Here is a 21,013-nt window from a genome sequence, read left to right on the forward strand (position 1 = left end):
ATACCGTACGGAGTTAGGGGAAGTTCCTTTTTAATTGTCCTTTGGAGGACGTCCCATAGAAAGACAGCATCCCAACACTGTAAGAAGACGTGTTCAATTGTCTCCGGTTTTTTGCACAACAGGCAATTTGTTGTCCATGGGACGAAGATACCTTTTTCATTCAGCCAGGTTTTAACAGGGAGCGTATTAGAGTGAAGTTTGAATAGGAACGTTTTAGCAGATGGCCTCACGGGCATCTTCTTGACTCTTTTCAAAACGTCCTGCCCTGGGCCTCCACAGTGTAATGCCCGGTAAAAAGGCACCGGCAGCATCACGTCAATGAGATCTTTATACAGTTTTTTTCTGGGAACATTGAAAAGGTAATCAAAAGAAAACCGCACTTCCAGCAACTTGCACGAAAAAACAACCTCGCGCAGGTAGCCAGTCACAGTACCAGGCATGCTTTCACATGACACAATCCATTCAGGGAGCAGCCTCTGCAATCGCACTTGCATCACAGTTCTCAGAAAGGTATCTTTTTGATCACGCAGGAATATAAATCGCGAAACCACTTGACGCAAGAACAAATGGGCAAGGCCAAGCCCGCCCCTTTTAACAGAAATAAACAAATTCGTCCGGGCGGTTTTTTCCCATGTGGATGCCCAAATAAAAACAGCAAAAACGCGGTGCATTTTCTGAATTGAGGTCCGTGAGACACACAACACATTCATGAGGTACCACAGCCTCGAAATAAGAAAAACATTGCAAATAGAAGCGCGCGAAAACATTGAGAGTTGCCTTCCTTGCCACGCATCCGCTTTTTCTTTCGCTCTGGATGTTTCTTCCATCCAGTGCACGTTGGGATCTCGATAACAATCTAAAGGCACGCCTAGATATCGCGTTGGGAGAACAGACCATCGCAGCTTACAGAAGAAATCAGGTGTCACGTCCCAATCACCGTGCCAAAACCCAGAGCTTTTCTCCCAATTGATCTTACATCCGGTTTGATCACAAAATGTTTGGACGACACCCGTAACTTCACAGATGCTCTTTCTAGTTGCACAAAACACTGCTATGTCATCAGCATATGCTAGCATCTTCACGTGTGCTGATTGCAGCTCGAACCCTAAAATGCGATCGCTATCAATGATAGCCAAGCAAAGTGGCTCTAAATACAGTGCAAAAAGCAGGGGTGAGAGCGGGCAGCCTTGCCTTACCGATGAACGTACTGCGATGCTGTCAGTCAGTTCACCATTCACTATAATACGGGTCGTGCAGTTCGCGTAAGCCATTTTAACACCCCCCACTATGACTTTTCCAAGGTTAGAATGCTCCAAAATGGAAAAAAGAATTTCGTGAGAAACACGGTCAAAGGCTTTCGCCAAATCTAATTGCATCATGGCTATCTGACCACCGAGTGCATCAACACATTCTAGTACGGTTCTTGCGACATGTATATTCGTGGCAATGGATCGACCCTTGATGCCGCACGTTTGATGAGACCCAACCAGTTTTTTTATTACGCTTTGCAGTCTTTTTGCTAAAACCTTCATATACACCTTGTAGTCAACATTGGTGAGGCTAATCGGTCGATATGACCCCACCAACAGTCGTTTCTCTGGATCATCTGTCTTGGGTATTAGCACATTGTGCGATGTAGCGAAAGACAATGGAACAGTATTACGTTCATAAGCTTCAGTGATTACATCGAGCATAAACTGAGCCGCATACTGCTGAAAGGTTTTAAAGAAGGCAGCGCTTAGACCATCCGGCCCAGGTGCTTTCCCAGGTGTCAGGTCATCTATTGCAGATTCTATCTCCTGCAACGTTATCGGTGTTTCTAGGCGCGCTTTACTTTCGTCATCCAGTGCAGGCATCAGTCTTAGGAAATCTGTTTGAAAGCCGCCTACAGTCTCAAGCTTAGCGCTAAGCAGTTCTTCGAAGTGCTCTGCTACCGCACGCTGAATATCTTTAGCATCTTCAGTGATATGGCCGGCATACCTTATACTCCTTATTTCTTTCTGGCAGGCGTATCTTTTTTCGTCTGCTAGGGCTCGTTTTGTCGGCACTTCTCCAGCCCAAAGTTTTTCAGCCCTTGCACGTATGACAGCCGCTGTGTATCTTTCGCTGTCGATTGTTTCCAGCTCACGTTTAATCTCTCGTATTTTACTGGCGAAATGCCCTGGCACAGTACTTTCCATGCTAAAAAAAAACTGAAGTTGTTCATTCAGTTCTTTTTCTTTTTCTTTCTCTTTATGCCGCACCTTACTGCTCTTTTCTATGGCTTTCAATTTCACCCACTCTTTGAAGCTGTCCCATTCCGCTGCAAAACTTACTGGTCGCATAGCCAGACGATCTTCAAACTGGGTCTTAACTTCCGTAAGGAACTCTTCATCGGCGAGAAGTTTGGCATTCAGTTTCCATAGGTACCAGTTAAAGCGCGATTTCTTTCCTGCCCTACCGAACACTGCACTCACGAGACAATGATCGCTGAAAGACACAGGTTTCACCTCATATGCAGTACATAGGGCAACAAGATCAACCGAGGCATACACCCTGTCCAATCTAGCATGGCTATCTCGCTGAAAGTGCGTGAACTCTGGTTGGTTTCCAGTGGAGAACACACTACCAACATCCTCAAGGCCGTATTCATGCACAAGTGCATTCAACCGCTCGGAGCTTCTGTCTCTTCGAGGTTTGCACTTCGCCGCTCGGTCCACAGCTGCGCACACACAGTTGTAATCGCCAAGTACAAGCAAGATTTTGTCGACCTTCAACCACAATTCAATAGACTCAAAAAACGATTCACGTTCGCTTTCTGAATTGGGAGCATACACACACATAACACGCCAGCATAAATTACAGTAGGTAAAATCAGTAACCAAAAGCCGACCACTTGGACAGGCAAAAACGAAATCTACACTTACTCCCAGCGTGTTACGTATAAATAAAAGGCATCCACCCGACACACCAACAGAATGGCATACACACACATAAAAGTTTGTTTGAAAAGAAGCCACCATACGGTCAGTGCTTTCTTGGCTCTCAATCTTTGACTCTTGCACAGCTGCTATATCTATATCATTATCCACAAGGAGGCGACTGAGCTGGCATTGTCGCCTTCTCGCTCCCAGCCCTCTGACATTCAAAGTAGCTACGTGTAACGCCGAATTAAGCTTGAGAGTCATGTGTTAGAAAGGGCCGCCCGTACCCGCATGGTGCCTACCTTCATGGTTGCATGGCCTCCGCTTCTGAAGAAGAGCGGCATATGTGTGCACGTATTGTCCTCCCAGCAGAACGTCGGGCTGCATTCAAACGAAGTCCAAGCACCGTTTTTCATTTTTTTTTCCACACACGCCCCGCTTGGTTGCAGAATGTTCCTGACGCTGGTCGGTAGGCAGCCGACCCACAAATCGTTCAGGACACCACAAAACCTACGGAGGCGGTTTCCCCGCCTGCCGCGTGTCGGCAGAGAAGTTCGGCTTCGGTCTCAAAGTCGATCTTCGGATGCCCGCAGTTTTCGGCGGCGGCTCACCACAAACGCCGCCTGGCAGCTGAGTCTCCTCGAAGCTTTCCTCGTGTGGACGTTTTGAGGCAATTAAGGCCGCTGTCTCCGGCCCAACTTCCATGGCATCAGTGCAAGGAGGCTCAGTACTCAGATGCTCCTCAGCGTCAGAAAACTTGATTACGTCCTCTGACGCTTCCTTTGAAGCGCTTTCGTGGTCCTGTTGGTCCTGCGATGGAACGTGCGAGACGTGCCGAGTTTCGTTCTTTTCACTTGAGACCGTCACCTTATGCTTAGTTAAAACCGTCATGGAAGGCGCGTCCTGTTTCGTTGACTGTCCTTGAATGTCGGCTGCCTCCTCCGCATCCACCTCATCCATTATCAACTCGGACGTGTCCTCGCTGGTCCCAGGTCCGGCAATGCTTGCGTAGGTACGTGCACACTGGCTGTCTTCATGACCGAACCGTCGACAGGTTCCGCAGCGAGGAACCCGGCACTCCTTGCGGATGTGACCCGTGCTCCGACAGCGTAGGCACAAGGGAGGTCTGCCTGGCACAACAACGAGCGCCAGCTCACCGCTAACGTTCAACTGATGTGGCAGGTCATCCAGCTTCACGCCAGCTTTCAACTTAAGCGTGACAAGTCTAGTAGTTGAGCCTTTTTCTACCATACCTTTCACACGCCAGCGCTCCCTTATAACTTCCAACACCTTTCCATACGGCGTAAAGGCAGCACGCACATCCTCGTCTGGCACGTTGTGTAAAAGCCAGTGAAGTTTCAGTCGCACGTCCTGGTTGGCCGGGTCAATTACCAAGCAGCGACTGTTTTTCACACACAACTCACCGACACTAACAAGCTTGGTCACCGCTTCAGGATCCTTGAGAGTGACAGCCCAGACGTGGCTCATCCGATACGCCCCCATCGCAACAACATCGGGGATCAGCGAATGCTGTGCCAACGCGTCGCGGAAATCTTCCACCCGGTAAGGGCGGGCCCTGATATCGGCGTGCAAAAAAACCGTATTCAAAACAAACCGACCTGTTGGCAGTGCAGGCAAAACAACTTGATAAGTACCATCCTGTTCAGCAGTCCTGTTACCGCGGCCTGACATGGCCGCTGAAGCCGCTCCTGAGGAGCCCTGCATCCTGCGTCCGTTCACTGGCGTGGCCGGAAGCAGAATCCACGATCTGAGTTACACCCCCGACGGAAGGACAGTGAAACTGGTTTACACCAAGACACTGAGCGCGGCATGAAAATCTCAACAGAGGAAGCGCCAAAAACAAGCCTGCTGCAGCGGTTCTCCTTCCGCGGTATCTTTCTTTGACGGCTAAAAAAATTATCTGCGGGCAACGGTCAAACAAAATGTTCAGTGGAGGTGCTGGGTATCGATCCCAGTACCTCTCGCATGCTAAGCGAACGCTCTACGATCTGAGCTACACCCCCGACGGAAGGACAGTGAAACTGGTTTACACCAAGACACTGAGCGCGGCATGAAAATCTCAACAGAGGAAGCGCCAAAAACAAGCCTGCTGCAGCGGTTCTCCTTCCGCGGTATCTTTCTTTGACGGCTAAAAAAATTATCTGCGGGCAACGGTCAAACAAAATGTTCAGTGGAGGTGCTGGGTATCGATCCCAGTACCTCTCGCATGCTAAGCGAGCGCTCTACCATCTGAGCTACACCCCCGACGGAAGGACAGTGAAACTGGTTTACACCAAGACACTGAGCGCGGCATGAAAATCTCAACAGAGGAAGCGCCAAAAACAAGCCTGCTGCAGCGGTTCTCCTTCCGCGGTATCTTTCTTTGACGGCTAAAAAAATTATCTGCGGGCAACGGTCAAACAAAATGTTCAGTGGAGGTGCTGGGTATCGATCCCAGTACCTCTCGCATGCTAAGCGAACGCTCTACGATCTGAGCTACACCCCCGACGGAAGGACAGTGAAACTGGTTTACACCAAGACACTGAGCGCGGCATGAAAATCTCAACAGAGGAAGCGCCAAAAACAAGCCTGCTGCAGCGGTTCTCCTTCCGCGGTATCTTTCTTTGACGGCTAAAAAAAAATTATCTGCGGGCAACGGTCAAACAAAATGTTCAGTGGAGGTGCTGGGTATCGATCCCAGTACCTCTCGCATGCTAAGCGAGCGCTCTACCATCTGAGCTACACCCCCGACGGAAGGACAGTGAAACTGGTTTACACCAAGACACTGAGCGCGGCATGAAAATCTCAACAGAGGAAGCGCCAAAAACAAGCCTGCTGCAGCGGTTCTCCTTCCGCGGTATCTTTCTTTGACGGCTAAAAAAATTATCTGCGGGCAACGGTCAAACAAAATGTTCAGTGGAGGTGCTGGGTATCGATCCCAGTACCTCTCGCATGCTAAGCGAACGCTCTACGATCTGAGCTACACCCCCGACGGAAGGACAGTGAAACTGGTTTACACCAAGACACTGAGCGCGGCATGAAAATCTCAACAGAGGAAGCGCCAAAAACAAGCCTGCTGCAGCGGTTCTCCTTCCGCGGTATCTTTCTTTGACGGCTAAAAAAATTATCTGCGGGCAACGGTCAAACAAAATGTTCAGTGGAGGTGCTGGGTATCGATCCCAGTACCTCTCGCATGCTAAGCGAACGCTCTACGATCTGAGCTACACCCCCGACGGAAGGACAGTGAAACTGGTTTACACCAAGACACTGAGCGCGGCATGAAAATCTCAACAGAGGAAGCGCCAAAAACAAGCCTGCTGCAGCGGTTCTCCTTCCGCGGTATCTTTCTTTGACGGCTAAAAAAGTTATCTGCGGGCAACGGTCAAACAAAATGTTCAGTGGAGGTGCTGGGTATCGATCCCAGTACCTCTCGCATGCTAAGCGAGCGCTCTACCATCTGAGCTACACCCCCGACGGAAGGACAGTGAAACTGGTTTACACCAAGACACTGAGCGCGGCATGAAAATCTCAACAGAGGAAGCGCCAAAAACAAGCCTGCTGCAGCGGTTCTCCTTCCGCGGTATCTTTCTTTGACGGCTAAAAAAATTATCTGCGGGCAACGGTCAAACAAAATGTTCAGTGGAGGTGCTGGGTATCGATCCCAGTACCTCTCGCATGCTAAGCGAACGCTCTACGATCTGAGCTACACCCCCGACGGAAGGACAGTGAAACTGGTTTACACCAAGACACTGAGCGCGGCATGAAAATCTCAACAGAGGAAGCGCCAAAAACAAGCCTGCTGCAGCGGTTCTCCTTCCGCGGTATCTTTCTTTGACGGCTAAAAAAATTATCTGCGGGCAACTGTCAAACAAAATGTTCAATGGAGGTGCTGGGTATCGATCCCAGTACCTCTCGCATGCTAAGCGAGCGCTCTACCATCTGAGCTACACCCCCGACGGAAGGACAGTGAAACTGGTTTACACCAAGACACTGAGCGCGGCATGAAAATCTCAACAGAGGAAGCGCCAAAAACAAGCCTGCTGCAGCGGTTCTCCTTCCGCGGTATCTTTCTTTGACGGCTAAAAAAATTATCTGCGGGCAACGGTCAAACAAAATGTTCAGTGGAGGTGCTGGGTATCGATCCCAGTACCTCTCGCATGCTAAGCGAACGCTCTACGATCTGAGCTACACCCCCGACGGAAGGACAATGAAACTGGTTTACACCAAGACACTGAGCGCGGCATGAAAATCTCAACAGAGGAAGCGCCAAAAACAAGCCTGCTGCAGCGGTTCTCCTTCCGCGGTATCTTTCTTTGACGGCTAAAAAAAATTATCTGCGGGCAACGGTCAAACAAAATGTTCAGTGGAGGTGCTGGGTATCGATCCCAGTACCTCTCGCATGCTAAGCGAACGCTCTACGATCTGAGCTACACCTCCGACGGAAGGACAATGAAACTGGTTTACACCAAGACACTGAGCGCGGCATGAAAATCTCAACAGAGGAAGCGCCAAAAACAAGCCTGCTGCAGCGGTTCTCCTTCCGCGGTATCTTTCTTTGACGGCTAAAAAAAATTATCTGCGGGCAACGGTCAAACAAAATGTTCAGTGGAGGTGCTGGGTATCGATCCCAGTACCTCTCGCATGCTAAGCGAGCGCTCTACCATCTGAGCTACACCCCCGACGGAAGGACAATGAAACTGGTTTACACCAAGACACTGAGCGCGGCATGAAAATCTCAACAGAGGAAGCGCCAAAAACAAGCCTGCTGCAGCGATTCTCCTTCCGCGGTATCTTTCTTTGACGGCTAAAAAAATTGTCTGCGGGCAACGGTCAAACAAAATGTTCAGTGGAGGTGCTGGGTATCGATCCCAGTACCTCTCGCATGCTAAGCGAGCGCTCTACCATCTGAGCTACACCCCTTTTTTTTTTTTTTTTTATTGCCTGACTTTGACACAAATACAACGCACTGGAAAACAAAACAACAGGAACAAAGGAATAATATATGTACACAAAGCTAGTTCGCGTTGCCTATCCCCCACTGAGGGGCAGGCATTGTCATTTTAAAATTCCTTGAGCACCGTCAAAGGTTCCAGCTTTGACAGCCACTCAGGAGCACATGGTGGCAATTTAAGCACGTCGAGCCATCGCTGCACACTTTCACGGAAATACATGCGGGCTGGCCGTGCATCTGGATCGCAGTGATAACCAGCCATTCGTGCGCGCCATATACTGTGGAGGCACATTAACATAACCTGGTCTAACGGCATATCATCGTGGTTATCCAATGGCAAATACCTAATGCCATGGGAATCAAGTGGCAACTGTTTTTTAATTGTCCTTTGCAGAACATCCCACAAATATACCCCCTCCCAGCAATGCAAAAACACGTGATCTATTGTCTCTGGCTGTTTGCAGATGAGACATTGGGCCCCCCACGGCAGGAAAATACCCTTTTCCTCCATAAATGATTTTACACTCAAAGTACCGGTATGTAGCATAAAGAAAAAAGTTTTAGCTCCCGTAGCAACTTGCATTTTCTTTACGCGTTTTAATACATTACTTCCTGTGCCTCCATAGTATAAAGCTCGGTACAAGGGCACCGGGAACACCACTTCACAAACATCCTTGTATAATGTTCTCCTGTTAACATTACTTAAATACTCTTTCGAAAAACGTGCGCTTAAAAATTTCACGCTCAAAACAATTTCCCTAAAGAATCCAAAAAGAGATCCCGGCATACATTGCGTATAAACTACGAAATCAGGCAACGCTCGACCAAGTCTTTGTTGACACACTGTGCGCAGGAATGGATCACTGGCATCCCTAAAAAACATAAACCGGTTGGCAATCTGTCGCACAAACAAATGACCCAGACCAAGCCCCCCATGCTTCACCTGCCGGAACAAATTTGTCCGACTGCACCTCTCCCAACTCGAGGCCCAAACAAACACCGCAAAAACTCGATGCAATTTTTGCACATTTACACGGGAGCAGTGCAACACTTGCATTACATACCATAACTTACTAATTAAAAAAAGGTTGCAAACTGCGGCTCTTGCAAATATTGATAATTGAGCGCTTTTCCATTTCTCCGCTTTTTCACGGGTTTCTTTGACCTGCTCTAGCCAGTATGGCTCGCTTTCCTTGTAAAATTCCAAGGGCACACCCAAGTACTTTGCAGGCGTTGTAACCCACGACACATTAGCGAAAGTGTCGGGGGTCAGCTGCCATTCCAGGCACTTACCCCAGTTAACTTTACTCCCTGTGACTTTGCTAAAATGTTTTACCACATCCACTGTCCTCTTTATACTCTCCTTATTTACACAAAAAACCGCAACGTCGTCTGCGTAAGCCAGTCATTTGACTTCTGACTCCTGCAGTCGAAAACCATCAATGTCATTGTTTTGTAGGATGCTTAAACACAATGTTTCAATATAAATACCGAACAAAAGAGGGCTGAGGGGGCAACCTTGGAGCACCGAACGTCGTACGTTGATGGAGCCCGCAGTGACTTATTGACAATTAATCTCGTAGTGCAGTTACGGTACGCCAAGGCCACTCCCTCTCGAATAACAGAGCCGACATTAACGTAGTCTAATATACTGAACAGAATAGTATGTTCCACACAATCGAAAGCTTTCTCCAAGTCCAACTGCAGTAACGCAACACATGCATGAGTTGCATCGCAGCATTCGAGCACACTTCTCGCTTTGTGAATGTTCTGAAAGATAGATCGCCCTTTGATACCGCACGTTTGGTGAGGGCCCACTAGTTCGCATATAACCGTTTGTAGTCTGCCAGCAAGCACCTTTATATAAATCTTGTAATCAACGTTTGTCAGAGCAATGGGCCTGTAAGACGACAACTGCCTAAGCTTATCTGGTTGGTCAGTTTTTGGAATAAGTACTGTGTGCGACGATCCGAAAGACGCAGGCAGTGCCTTCAGTTCATACGCTTCATTAAATAAGGCACACAAAAAAGGAGATGGCTGTTCCTTGAACGCTTTATAAAAAGTCGCACTCAGGCCATCAGGCCCGGGTGATTTCCCTGGGTTTAAATTTTCTATTGCCTGCTGCACTTCTTTTTCGCTTATTGGTCGCTCCAGTCTTTCTTTTTGTTCGTCATCAATTTTTGGCATCGCGTCAAGAAAGGATTCTTTGAAACGGTCCAAATAAACCTCTCGGGACGAAAATAGCTCTTCATAATACTCCCGGAAAGCTTTCGCGATTCCTCCGTTATCGGTTTCTGTGCGTCCTGCCCAATCTACCTCTGCCACGTGATTTCGCCTTGCATTTGCTTTTTCTATTCCCAACGATCTGTTTGTCGGCATCTCATCCATGGCCAATTTTTCCGCTCTCGCACGCACCAGTGCTCCGCGATAACGGTCTTCGTCATTCAGTTGAAGTCTTCGTTCTATTTTTCTAACGTCGTCCATGTATAACCCTGGCGTGTTACACTCCAGGGCTAACAATTTATCTAGCAAAGATCTTAAATGCATTTCATTTTGTTTTTCTTGAAACCTTATGCAGCTGGCCTTTTCTATAGCTTTGATTTTAATTTGTTGCTTACACAGTTCCCATTCTTGACTCAGTTCGTGGGTGTCCTCCTGACAAATCTTACCAATTTCTTCTTCTACTAGTCTGGTGAACTGCTCGTCATTCAGCAGTTTATTATTTAACTTCCACAATTCCCAACTAAAACCGATACCTCCCTTTCTTGTTCCAATTGTACACTGAACCATGCAGTGATCTGAGTACGTTACCGCCAAAACATGATAATCCTGGCATTTTGGAGCCAGTTCTGCGGCCACATATATTCTGTCAAGGCGGGCGTGGCTAGCACCCTGAAAATGCGTATACTGAACCCGTCGCTCGCTCGTGAGACACTCTGCACCGTCTTCCAGTGCAAACTCGTCAATCAAGCGCGAAAGTACCTCTGTGCTAGGATCCCTAAATGTACTATGGCTAGTTTTGTCACCGGAGCTCAGTACACAATTGAATTCTCCCAGAAAGACAAGTTGCTTATCCGTGTTTAAATAATCTTCAACAAAATCAAACAAAGCAGCCCTCTCATCAACTACCGTATGTGCATATATACAAATAGCATGCCACTCAGCCGAGCAAAAACTAAAATCGAGGACCACGCCCCGACCCGACGGAAAAGAAGCATGCGACTGCACTATAAGACCCGGCAACTTCTTCACAAACAGGACGCATCCAGCAGAAGTACCGACTGCATGGCTGACAACTGCGTAAAACCGCGACGTGAAACGTTGCACCATGCTCTCGGTCTCTTGTTCACCCTCGACTTTTGTCTCTTGAACTCCAAGTATATCGATGTCATTTTCATTTAAAAGGCGCAGGACCTGGCTCTGCTTCCTTTTCGCTGCTGGACCTCTCACGTTAAGGGTCGCAACCTTTAGTGACAGTTGATAAGCCATTTTCTTAGAGTGAAAAGAGGCCAAGAGCTTGGTGCTTACCCTTCACGTCTAGCATGGCGCTAGACGCTTTCGTTGACGCCAGAGTCATGAGGTTAGACTGGCAGACCTTGTGACAGGGGCGGCTTTTCGGCAGCTCTCCTGTCCGTCAAGACATTTGGTCTTGGTTTGAAGGTCGCCCTCCTCCCTATTGGCGTTTTTATCGGTGGCTCGTCGTTGCTAGCTGCCTCTGCCTCGTTCGTCTCACTGGCGCTCCCGTCGTGGGCACGCTTCGCAGGGCCCTGGACGTTGGTCGCTCGGCCGCTGCTCCCTTCGAGGGTCCCCCGTCTGCCCGCAGATTCCGGAAGTTCAATTTTTGAGCTCTCGGCATCGCTCACCCTTTCTTCCTCCGACGGTCCGTTGCTTGGCAGTGCCACTTCCCTGTCTGGTCCACCGAGCATCTCGTCACTACCCCCCGGGGGCACTAACATGCCTGTCGTTGCTGCCATCCTCTCAGCCTCTCCGACCCCTTTTACGGCCTCCTCCGTATCTGCGACATCCATTCGGTGTTCCGTCATGTCCGCCCTCGCTGTTGGTGCAGTAGCCACTGCATACGTTCGTACGAAGTCTTCCTCAGAGTGGCCCAAACGCTTACACGTCGCACACCGCGGAATCTTACATTCCCGGCGCACATGACCGGTCCCGCGGCAGCGCAGGCACTACATGGGCCGCCCAGGCACCACAACAAGGGCCAACTCCCCTGCTACTCTTATCTGGTGAGGCAGGTCTTCTATCTTCATCCCAGGCTTCAACTTCAGAAGCACAGTTCTCGTTGTTGAGCCCTTTTCGTGCACGCCCTGGACTCGCCACCGCTCACGGGTCACTTCGGTCACCTCACCGAAAGCCGCAAAAGCAGTTCGGATATCCTCATCCGCCACGCCGTGCAACATCCAGTGGAGCCGTAGCTTCACCTGTTGGTCCTCCGGGACAATGACGATACACCGTCGACCTTTCACTTGAAGCTCCTTGAAGGCTAGCAGCCGCTTGGTTGCTTCCGTGCTGCTCAAAGTCACCGCCCAGACATGGTTTATTTGGTAAGCCCCCAAGGCCACCACGTCTGGGAGCGTACCAATCTTAGCCAGGGCGTCCCGGAAATCTTCAACCCTGAAGGGTCGCACTCGTACGTCACCGTGCAAAAACGCTGTGTTGAAAACAACACGTCCGGTGGGCAGATGCGGCAAAATGATCTGATATTCCTTATCGTCGTTTTCCTCAAGCCTGTTACCGCGGCCAGCCTGGGCCGCAATCGCCGCTCCGCTGGAGCTCATCATTCTGCGTCCGTACACGCCGGTGGCCGGAAGTAGAATGTGTCTGAGCTACACCCCCGACGGAAGGACAGTGAAACTGGTTTACACCAAGACACTGAGCGCGGCATGAAAATCTCAACAGAGGAAGCGCCAAAAACAAGCCTGCTGCAGCGGTTCTCCTTCCGCGGTATCTTTCTTTGACGGCTAAAAAAATTATCTGCGGGCAACGGTCAAACAAAATGTTCAGTGGAGGTGCTGGGTATAGATCCCAGTACCTCTCGCATGCTAAGCGAGCGCTCTACGATCTGAGCTACACCCCCGACGGAAGGACAATGAAACTGGTTTACACCAAGACACTGAGCGCAGCATGAAAATCTCAACAGAGGAAGCGCCAAAAACAAGCCGGCTGCAGCGGTTCTCCTTCCGCGGTATCTTTCTTTGACGGCTAAAAAAATTATCTGCGGGCAACGGTCAAACAAAATGTTCAGTGGAGGTGCTGGGTATCGATCCCAGTACCTCTCGCATGCTAAGCGAACGCTCTACGATCTGAGCTACACCCCCGACGGAAGGACAATGAAACTGGTTTACACCAAGACACTGAGCGCGGCATGAAAATCTCAACAGAGGAAGCGCCAAAAACAAGCCTGCTGCAGCGGTTCTCCTTCCGCGGTATCTTTCTTTGACGGCTAAAAAAATTATCTGCGGGCAACTGTCAAACAAAATGTTCAATGGAGGTGCTGGGTATCGATCCCAGTACCTCTCGCATGCTAAGCGAGCGCTCTACCATCTGAGCTACACCCCCGACGGAAGGACAGTGAAACTGGTTTACACCAAGACACTGAGCGCGGCATGAAAATCTCAACAGAGGAAGCGCCAAAAACAAGCCTGCTGCAGCGGTTCTCCTTCCGCGGTATCTTTCTTTGACGGCTAAAAAAATTATCTGCGGGCAACGGTCAAACAAAATGTTCAGTGGAGGTGCTGGGTATCGATCCCAGTACCTCTCGCATGCTAAGCGAACGCTCTACGATCTGAGCTACACCCCCGACGGAAGGACAATGAAACTGGTTTACACCAAGACACTGAGCGCGGCATGAAAATCTCAACAGAAGAAGCGCCAAAAACAAGCCTGCTGCAGCGGTTCTCCTTCCGCGGTATCTTTCTTTGACGGCTAAAAAAAAATTATCTGCGGGCAACGGTCAAACAAAATGTTCAGTGGAGGTGCTGGGTATCGATCCCAGTACCTCTCGCATGCTAAGCGAACGCTCTACGATCTGAGCTACACCCCCGACGGAAGGACAATGAAACTGGTTTACACCAAGACACTGAGCGCAGCATGAAAATCTCAACAGAGGAAGCGCCAAAAACAAGCCTGCTGCAGCGGTTCTCCTTCCGCGGTATCTTTCTTTGACGGCTAAAAAAATTATCTGCGGGCAACGGTCAAACAAAATGTTCAGTGGAGGTGCTGGGTATGGATCCCAGTACCTCTCGCATGCTAAGCGAGCGCTCTACGATCTGAGCTACACCCCCGACGGAAGGACAATGAAACTGGTTTACACCAAGACACTGAGCGCAGCATGAAAATCTCAACAGAGGAAGCGCCAAAAACAAGCCTGCTGCAGCGGTTCTCCTTCCGCGGTATCTTTCTTTGACGGCTAAAAAAATTATCTGCGGGCAACGGTCAAACAAAATGTTCAGTGGAGGTGCTGGGTATCGATCCCAGTACCTCTCGCATGCTAAGCGAACGCTCTACGATCTGAGCTACACCCCCGACGGAAGGACAATGAAACTGGTTTACACCAAGACACTGAGCGCGGCATGAAAATCTCAACAGAAGAAGCGCCAAAAACAAGCCTGCTGCAGCGGTTCTCCTTCCGCGGTATCTTTCTTTGACGGCTAAAAAAAAATTATCTGCGGGCAACGGTCAAACAAAATGTTCAGTGGAGGTGCTGGGTATAGATCCCAGTACCTCTCGCATGCTAAGCGAACGCTCTACGATCTGAGCTACACCCCCGACGGATGACAATGAAACTGGTTTACACCAAGACACTGAGCGCGGCATGAAAATCTCAACAGAAGAAGCGCCAAAAACAAGCCTGCTGCAGCGGTTCTGCTTTTTTTTTATTGCCGGCTGTCATACACATAACCAAGGTTGACCCACAAATTGAACTGAACACTCCAGCTCGTGATGTTCACATAACTATGAAACAGGTAAAAAAGCCGTTGACCTTATTGGGGTTGACGTTGTCGAGTTAAAATTCTTTCAACTCTATCAATGGTTCAACTTTCACCACCCATGCTGGGACTGCACTCATGTCTTTGTGCATTTCAACAAAGGTGTACATACACTCGCGAAAGTAGAGCCTTGCAGGGCGAGCTTCAGGGTCAACGTGGAAGCCCGCCATTCGGGACCGCCAAAGACTGTGTAATCCTAGCAACATTACGGTGTCTAGGGGTACATCATCTTCATTATCTGTCAGCAGGAACCTGATTCCGTGTGGATCTAAAGGTAATTCTTTTTTAAGTGTTCTTTGTAATACGTCCCAAAAATAAACCCCCTCCGAGCAGTGCAGAAAAACATGGTCTATTGTCTCTGGTTGATTACATATTAGGCATTGTGAACCCCAAGGCAGATAAAAACCCTTGTCTTCGAAAAATGTTTTCACCGATAATGTACCTGTATGTAGCTTAAAGAAAAACGTCTTTAACCCCGGAGAAACTGGCATTCTTTTCACGCGTTTTAATACGTCTTGACCTAGACTCTCGCTACAAGGCTCTGTACATAGGAAGAGGAAAAAGGTTGTCACAAATATCATTGTACAGTTTCTTCTTTTTGACTGCACTCAAGTATTCTACCGAAAAACGAGCAGTTAAAATTCGGACACTGCTTACTATTTCTTGAAACAACTTGGAAATTCGCCCTGGAATACTTCTCGTAGAGACAACTAAATTGGGCACTGCCCGCACGAGCCTTACTTGGCACGCAGTACGTAAGAAAGGGTCTAAGACGTCACGGAGGAAAATAAAACGATTAACCAGTTGGCGTACAAATAGATGAGCAAGCCCAAGTCCACCTTCTCGAACCCGGCGAAACAAGTTATCTCGGCTACACCTTTCCCATTTGGATGCCCAAATAAAAACTGAAAAAACTCGATGAAGCTTTTGTACATTTAACCTGGAACAATGAAGTACCTGCATGACATACCGCAACTTTGCCACAAAAAACAGATTGCACACAGTGGCTCGTGCGAAGATAGATAGCGGCGCCCCTTTCCACTTGTCGACCTTCTCGCTTATTTCTTGAGCTTGGGCACGCCAGAATGAATCACTGTCTTCATAGCATTCCAAAGGTACGCCCAAATACTTCACCGGTGTTGTGACCCAGGTTACGCTGGCAAAAACATTGGGTGTCGATGACCACTCCCCACGCCAGAACCCTAAGCACTTTCCCTAGTTTACTGGGCTTCCGGAGATCGCACTGAATTCTTTCACTATCTCAACAGCCTTGAGTACACTTTCTTTGTCCAAGCAGAAAACTGCTACATCACCTGCGTACGCCAAGAGTTTCACCTCGCACATATGCAGTTGGAAGCCCTGGACAAATTCGCTTCGTATAATAGACAAGCACAAAGTTTCTATATAAATACAGAACCGAAGAGGGCTGAGGGGGCAGCCCTGGCGCACCGAGCGTTGCACATTTATTGGGTCGCCCAGTTCCTTGTTGACAATCAATCTCGTGGTGCAGTTTCGGTACGCCAGGGCCACGCCTTCTCTGATAACAGAACCCACGTTGATATAGTCCAAAATAGAAAACAAAGCATCATGAGAAACACAATCAAAAGCCTTTTCCAAGTCGAGTTGGAGAACCGCGACCCTAGCGCAAACAGCGTCGCAGCACTCCAGCACGCACCTCGCCTTATGTATATTAGTAGTTATGGACCGTCCTTTGATGCCACAAGTCTGATGGGTGCCGACTATCTCTTGAATTACTGTCTGCAGCCTGGCCGCAAGAACTTTCATTAGAATTTTGTAATCAACATTTGTTAGTAATATAGGCCTGTATGATGTCACAAATCTTAATTTCTCCGTTTCATTAGTTTTAGGTATTAACACAGTGTGTGATGTGGCAAACGAAGGCGGCAACACTTTAAGGTGGAAACCTTCGTTAAAAACTTCTGCCAACAGCGGGGATAGCTCTTCCTTAAATGCTTTGTAGAAAGCTGCGCTCAAACCGTCAGGCCCAGGCGACTTCCCTGGGTTTAGGTTTTCTATTGCTCGGAAATTACCTGCTCTAGTCTTTCTTTTGTGCAGTTGTCCAGTCGGGGTAATGAAGAAACAAACACCCCCTTAAACTTCTCCAACTCAATGTCCCTTATTGCGAATAGCTGCTGATAGTAATCATAGAACGCACGTGCTATGTCATCCTTATCCGTCATACGGCTGCCGTTCCATTCTATTTCTAGTATTTCGTTTCGACGAGCGTGTGCTTTTTCGAGACTGAGGGCCCGCTTAGTGGGGGCCTCGCCAGCTGTCAATCTTTCAAACCTTGCACGAATGATCGCTCCACGATATCGTTCCTCATCCATTAACTCTATTTTCTTTTTAATATTTTTGATGTCATCTTTATACACCCCTGGTGTTTGCTTTCCTGAGCAACTAACATGTTTAGTGTCGACCTTAGTCCTGCCTCTTCTCGCTTTTCATTATGACGAATACAACTACCTCTTTCTATAGCTTCCATCTTTATTTCTTGTTTAAACAGCTCCCACTACTCCCCAATGTTACTGTTAGGTCGCTTCTCTATTTCTTTTATCTTCTCTAATATAGTATCACGTAACATCTGGTCATCTAAGAGTTTAGAATTTAACTTCCAGAGTTCCCAGAGAAAATGTTTGCTTTGATTTCTAGGTCCAATACTGCACTTCACAAGACAGTGATCGGAAAACGAAATCGCGATAACGGCATAATTTTGACAGTTTGGTATCGCATCCAACGATACATAAATCCGATCGAGTCGCGCATGACTGGATCCCTGGAAATGAGTGTAAAGCACACTGCGCGCACCCTCCAAACACTCCGCAACGTCTTCCAGCGAAAATTCACCAATCATCTGGGACAAACAGTCAGTGCTTGCGTCTTTGTAGGCACGGTTTGAGGTCTTATCTCTAGCGCTTAACACGCAGTTAAAATCCCCCATCACCACGGCTTTCCTCTCTGAACTTAAATATTGTTGCATGCTTGTGAAGAAGTTGAACCTTTCTTCAACAGTATTTGGTGCATACACACACAGAACGCGCCATTCGCTATTGTGAAAAACGACGTCGCAGACAATGAGCCTTCCACATGCGGATGAGGTCATGGCCTGCACTGTCAGTCCTGGCCACCGCCTAACAAGCAGAAGGCACCCAGCCGATGAACCCACCGCGTGACTAACAGCCACATCATACCTTGACGTGAAACGCTGCACCATGCTCCCAGTCGCCTCCTCCCCTTCCACTTTGGTTTCTTGAACCGCTAGCACGTCTATGTCTAGCTCTGTCAAAAGGCGATGTACTTGGATTTGTTTTCGTCTCCCTGCCAACCCACGGACGTTAAGCGTTGCTACGCTCAGGGCCTGTTTCATCGCCATTTTCATGCATAATGAGGACACCGGGAGCAAGGCACTTACCTTTCACGTCTAGCGTGCCGCTAGACAGTTCCAGAGGTCCCACCGCCATCACTTGTGGTGGGCCCGACTTGCTGCGGGGAAGGCTTTTCAGCGGTTTTCCTGTCTGCCGAGGTATTAGGTATGGGCCTGAACGGTGGTCGTCGGCTCTGTGTCGCTTTCGCTGGTGGCTCCTCGTTGTTGCTAGGGTTCCCTTTGTCAGCACAGTTGCCGGCCTCGACATGCGGACGCTTTGGCGCACAAGCGGTGCCCGTTGGCCGAGCTCCGACTTCCGTGATAGCACTCACACTCATTGCTGGTCCCTGTTGTGCGGCGCCTTGGCTGAACGCGTCCTCGTTCAAGGACAACTCCGATACAGCCGACGCTGGCTCTTGAGTGCTGGTGTCCACGCACACCTCTTTATCCGTGTCATGCGATGTCGCCACATTATCTGGCACTGCGGAACCTCCCGTGTTGTCTTGGGTTCCCTTCGTTGCTTCTTCAGCCTCTGCAACGTCCATCACGTCCTCGGGCGTCTCCTCTCTCATAGCTGGTACCGTTGCCGCCGCGTACGTGCGCACACACTCCACTTCCGCGTGTCCGAAGCGCCGGCAGCGAGAGCAACGCGGCACTTTACACTCATGTCGCACGTGTCCGGAGCCGTGGCAACGTAGACATTGCATAGGCCTTCCCGGCACTACGACGAGGGCCAACTCGCCTGCTACCCTCAGTTGATGGGGAAGGTCATCCAACGTCATCCCTGTCTTCAACTTCAGGAGTACGTATCGTGTTGTGGAGCCTTTTTCGTTCACACCCGGGACGCGCCATCATTCACGGGTGACTTCGGTTACGTTGCCGAATGGGGCGAAAGCCGTCCAAATATCTTCGTCAGCGACACCGTGGAGCATCCAGTGAAGTCGGAGGCGGACTTGCTGGTCTTCAGGGTCGAAAATAATGCATCGTCGCCCCTTAACGTTAAGCTCTTTCAAAGCACAGATGCGCTTTGTGGCTTCAGCGGTCTTGAAAGTGACAGCCCATACGTGATTTACGCCCCCAAGGCGACAACCTCGGGGAGCGCGTCCGTCTCGGCGAGCGCATCGCGGAAATCCTCGACTCGGAAGGGTCTAGCTTTACCATCTCCGTGCAAAAAAAGCGTGTTTAACGCAACACGTCCTGTAGGCAGCTGAGGCAAAACGATCTGATACTCGCTATCAGTACTTGCGTCGGACCTGTTTCCGCGGCCAGCCTGGGCCGCTATCGCCGCTCCGATGAAGCCCATGATCCTGCGTCCGCACCGAACGGTAGCCGGAAGTAGAATGTGAGCTACACCCCCGACGGAAGGACAGTGAAACTGGTTTACACCAAGACACTGAGCGCGGCATGAAAATCTCAACAGAGGAAGCGCCAAAAACAAGCCTGCTGCAGCGGTTCTCCTGCCGCGGTATCTTTCTTTGACGGCTAAAAAAATTGTCTGCGGGCAACGGTCAAACAAAATGTCCAGTGGAGGTGCTGGGTATCGATCCCAGTACCTCTCGCATGCTAAGCGAGCGCTCTACCATCTGAGCTACACCCCCGACAGAAGGACAGTGAAACGGGTTTACACCAAGACGCTGAGCGCGGCATGAAAATCTCAACAGAGGAAGCGCCAAAAACAAGCCTGCTGCAGCGGTTCTCCTGCCGCGGTATCTTTCTTTGACGGCTAAAAAAAATTGTCTGCGGGCAACGGTCAAACAAAATGTTCAGTGGAGGTGCTGGGTATCGATCCCAGTACCTCTCGCATGCTAAGCGAGCGCTCTACCATCTGAGCTACACCCCCGACAGAAGGACAGTGAAACGGGTTTACACCAAGACGCTGAGCGCGGCATGAAAATCTCAACAGAGGAAGCGCCAAAAACAAGCCTGCTGCAGCGGTTCTCCTGCCGCGGTATCTTTCTTTGACGGCTAAAAAAAATTGTCTGCGGGCAACGGTCAAACAAAATGTTCAGTGGAGGTGCTGGGTATCGATCCCAGTACCTCCCGCATGCTAAGCGAGCGCTCTACCATCTGAGCTACACCCCGACGGAAGGACAGTGAAACTGGATTACACCAAGACACTGAGCGCGGCATGAAAATCGCAACAGAGAAGGCGCCAAAAACAAGCCTGCTGCAGCGGTTCTCCTGCCGCGGTATCTTTCTTCGACGGCTAAAAAAATTGTCTGCGGGCAACGGTCAAACAAAATGTTCAGTGGAGGTGCTGGGTATCGATCCCAGTACCTCTCGCATGCTAAGCGAGCGCTCTACCATCTGAGCTACACCCCCGACGGAAGGACAGTGAAACTGGATTACACCAAGACACTGAGCGCGGCATGAAAATCGCAACAGAGGAAGCGCCAAAAACAAGCCTGCTGCAGCGGTTCTCCTGCCGCGGTATCTTTCTTCGACGGCTAAAAAAATTGTCTGCGGGCAACGGTCAAACAAAATGTTCAGTGGAGGTGCTGGGTATCGATCCCAGTACCTCTCGCATGCTAAGCGAGCGCTCTACCATCTGAGCTACACCCCCGACGGAAGGACAGTGAAACTGGATTACACCAAGACACTGAGCGCGGCATGAAAATCGCAACAGAGGAAGCGCCAAAAACAAGCCTGCTGCAGCGGTTCTCCTGCCGCGGTATCTTTCTTCGACGGCTAAAAAAATTGTCTGCGGGCAACGGTCAAACAAAAAGGTTCAGTGGAGGTGCTGGGTATCGATCCCAGTACCTCTCGCATG

General features: G+C 49.5%; 1 protein-coding gene and 13 non-coding genes across 14 annotated transcripts in view; all 14 read right to left on the reverse strand.

Moving 5' to 3' along the window:
* LOC146186135 (uncharacterized) overlaps positions 1 to 21,013 on the reverse strand; it is a 57,822-nt gene that overhangs the window by 23,229 nt on the left and 13,580 nt on the right. The window lies entirely within an intron of this gene.
* On the reverse strand, positions 5,096 to 5,168 carry TRNAA-AGC (transfer RNA alanine (anticodon AGC)). Its single transcript has one exon. It is a non-coding gene; the product is annotated as a tRNA-Ala (tRNA).
* On the reverse strand, positions 5,580 to 5,652 carry TRNAA-AGC (transfer RNA alanine (anticodon AGC)). Its single transcript has one exon. It is a non-coding gene; the product is annotated as a tRNA-Ala (tRNA).
* On the reverse strand, positions 6,303 to 6,375 carry TRNAA-AGC (transfer RNA alanine (anticodon AGC)). Its single transcript has one exon. It is a non-coding gene; the product is annotated as a tRNA-Ala (tRNA).
* Positions 6,785 to 6,857, reverse strand: TRNAA-AGC (transfer RNA alanine (anticodon AGC)). The gene has a single exon. It is a non-coding gene; the product is annotated as a tRNA-Ala (tRNA).
* TRNAA-AGC (transfer RNA alanine (anticodon AGC)) lies at positions 7,268 to 7,340 on the reverse strand. The gene has a single exon. It is a non-coding gene; the product is annotated as a tRNA-Ala (tRNA).
* Positions 7,510 to 7,582, reverse strand: TRNAA-AGC (transfer RNA alanine (anticodon AGC)). The gene has a single exon. It is a non-coding gene; the product is annotated as a tRNA-Ala (tRNA).
* Positions 7,751 to 7,823, reverse strand: TRNAA-AGC (transfer RNA alanine (anticodon AGC)). The gene has a single exon. It is a non-coding gene; the product is annotated as a tRNA-Ala (tRNA).
* On the reverse strand, positions 13,356 to 13,428 carry TRNAA-AGC (transfer RNA alanine (anticodon AGC)). The gene has a single exon. It is a non-coding gene; the product is annotated as a tRNA-Ala (tRNA).
* Positions 19,769 to 19,841, reverse strand: TRNAA-AGC (transfer RNA alanine (anticodon AGC)). The gene has a single exon. It is a non-coding gene; the product is annotated as a tRNA-Ala (tRNA).
* TRNAA-AGC (transfer RNA alanine (anticodon AGC)) lies at positions 20,011 to 20,083 on the reverse strand. The gene has a single exon. It is a non-coding gene; the product is annotated as a tRNA-Ala (tRNA).
* Positions 20,493 to 20,565, reverse strand: TRNAA-AGC (transfer RNA alanine (anticodon AGC)). The gene has a single exon. It is a non-coding gene; the product is annotated as a tRNA-Ala (tRNA).
* Positions 20,734 to 20,806, reverse strand: TRNAA-AGC (transfer RNA alanine (anticodon AGC)). The gene has a single exon. It is a non-coding gene; the product is annotated as a tRNA-Ala (tRNA).
* TRNAA-AGC (transfer RNA alanine (anticodon AGC)) overlaps positions 20,976 to 21,013 on the reverse strand; it is a 73-nt gene continuing 35 nt past the window's right edge. Inside the window, exon 1 of the tRNA in view lies at positions 20,976 to 21,013. This exon is cut by the window's right edge and continues 35 nt beyond it. This is a non-coding gene — a tRNA (tRNA-Ala).

This window comes from Amblyomma maculatum, chromosome 6 (genome assembly GCF_055883805.1).
Source record: "Amblyomma maculatum isolate TAMU_Amacu chromosome 6, ASM5588380v1, whole genome shotgun sequence".
Lineage (NCBI taxonomy): Eukaryota > Metazoa > Arthropoda > Arachnida > Ixodida > Ixodidae > Amblyomma > Amblyomma maculatum.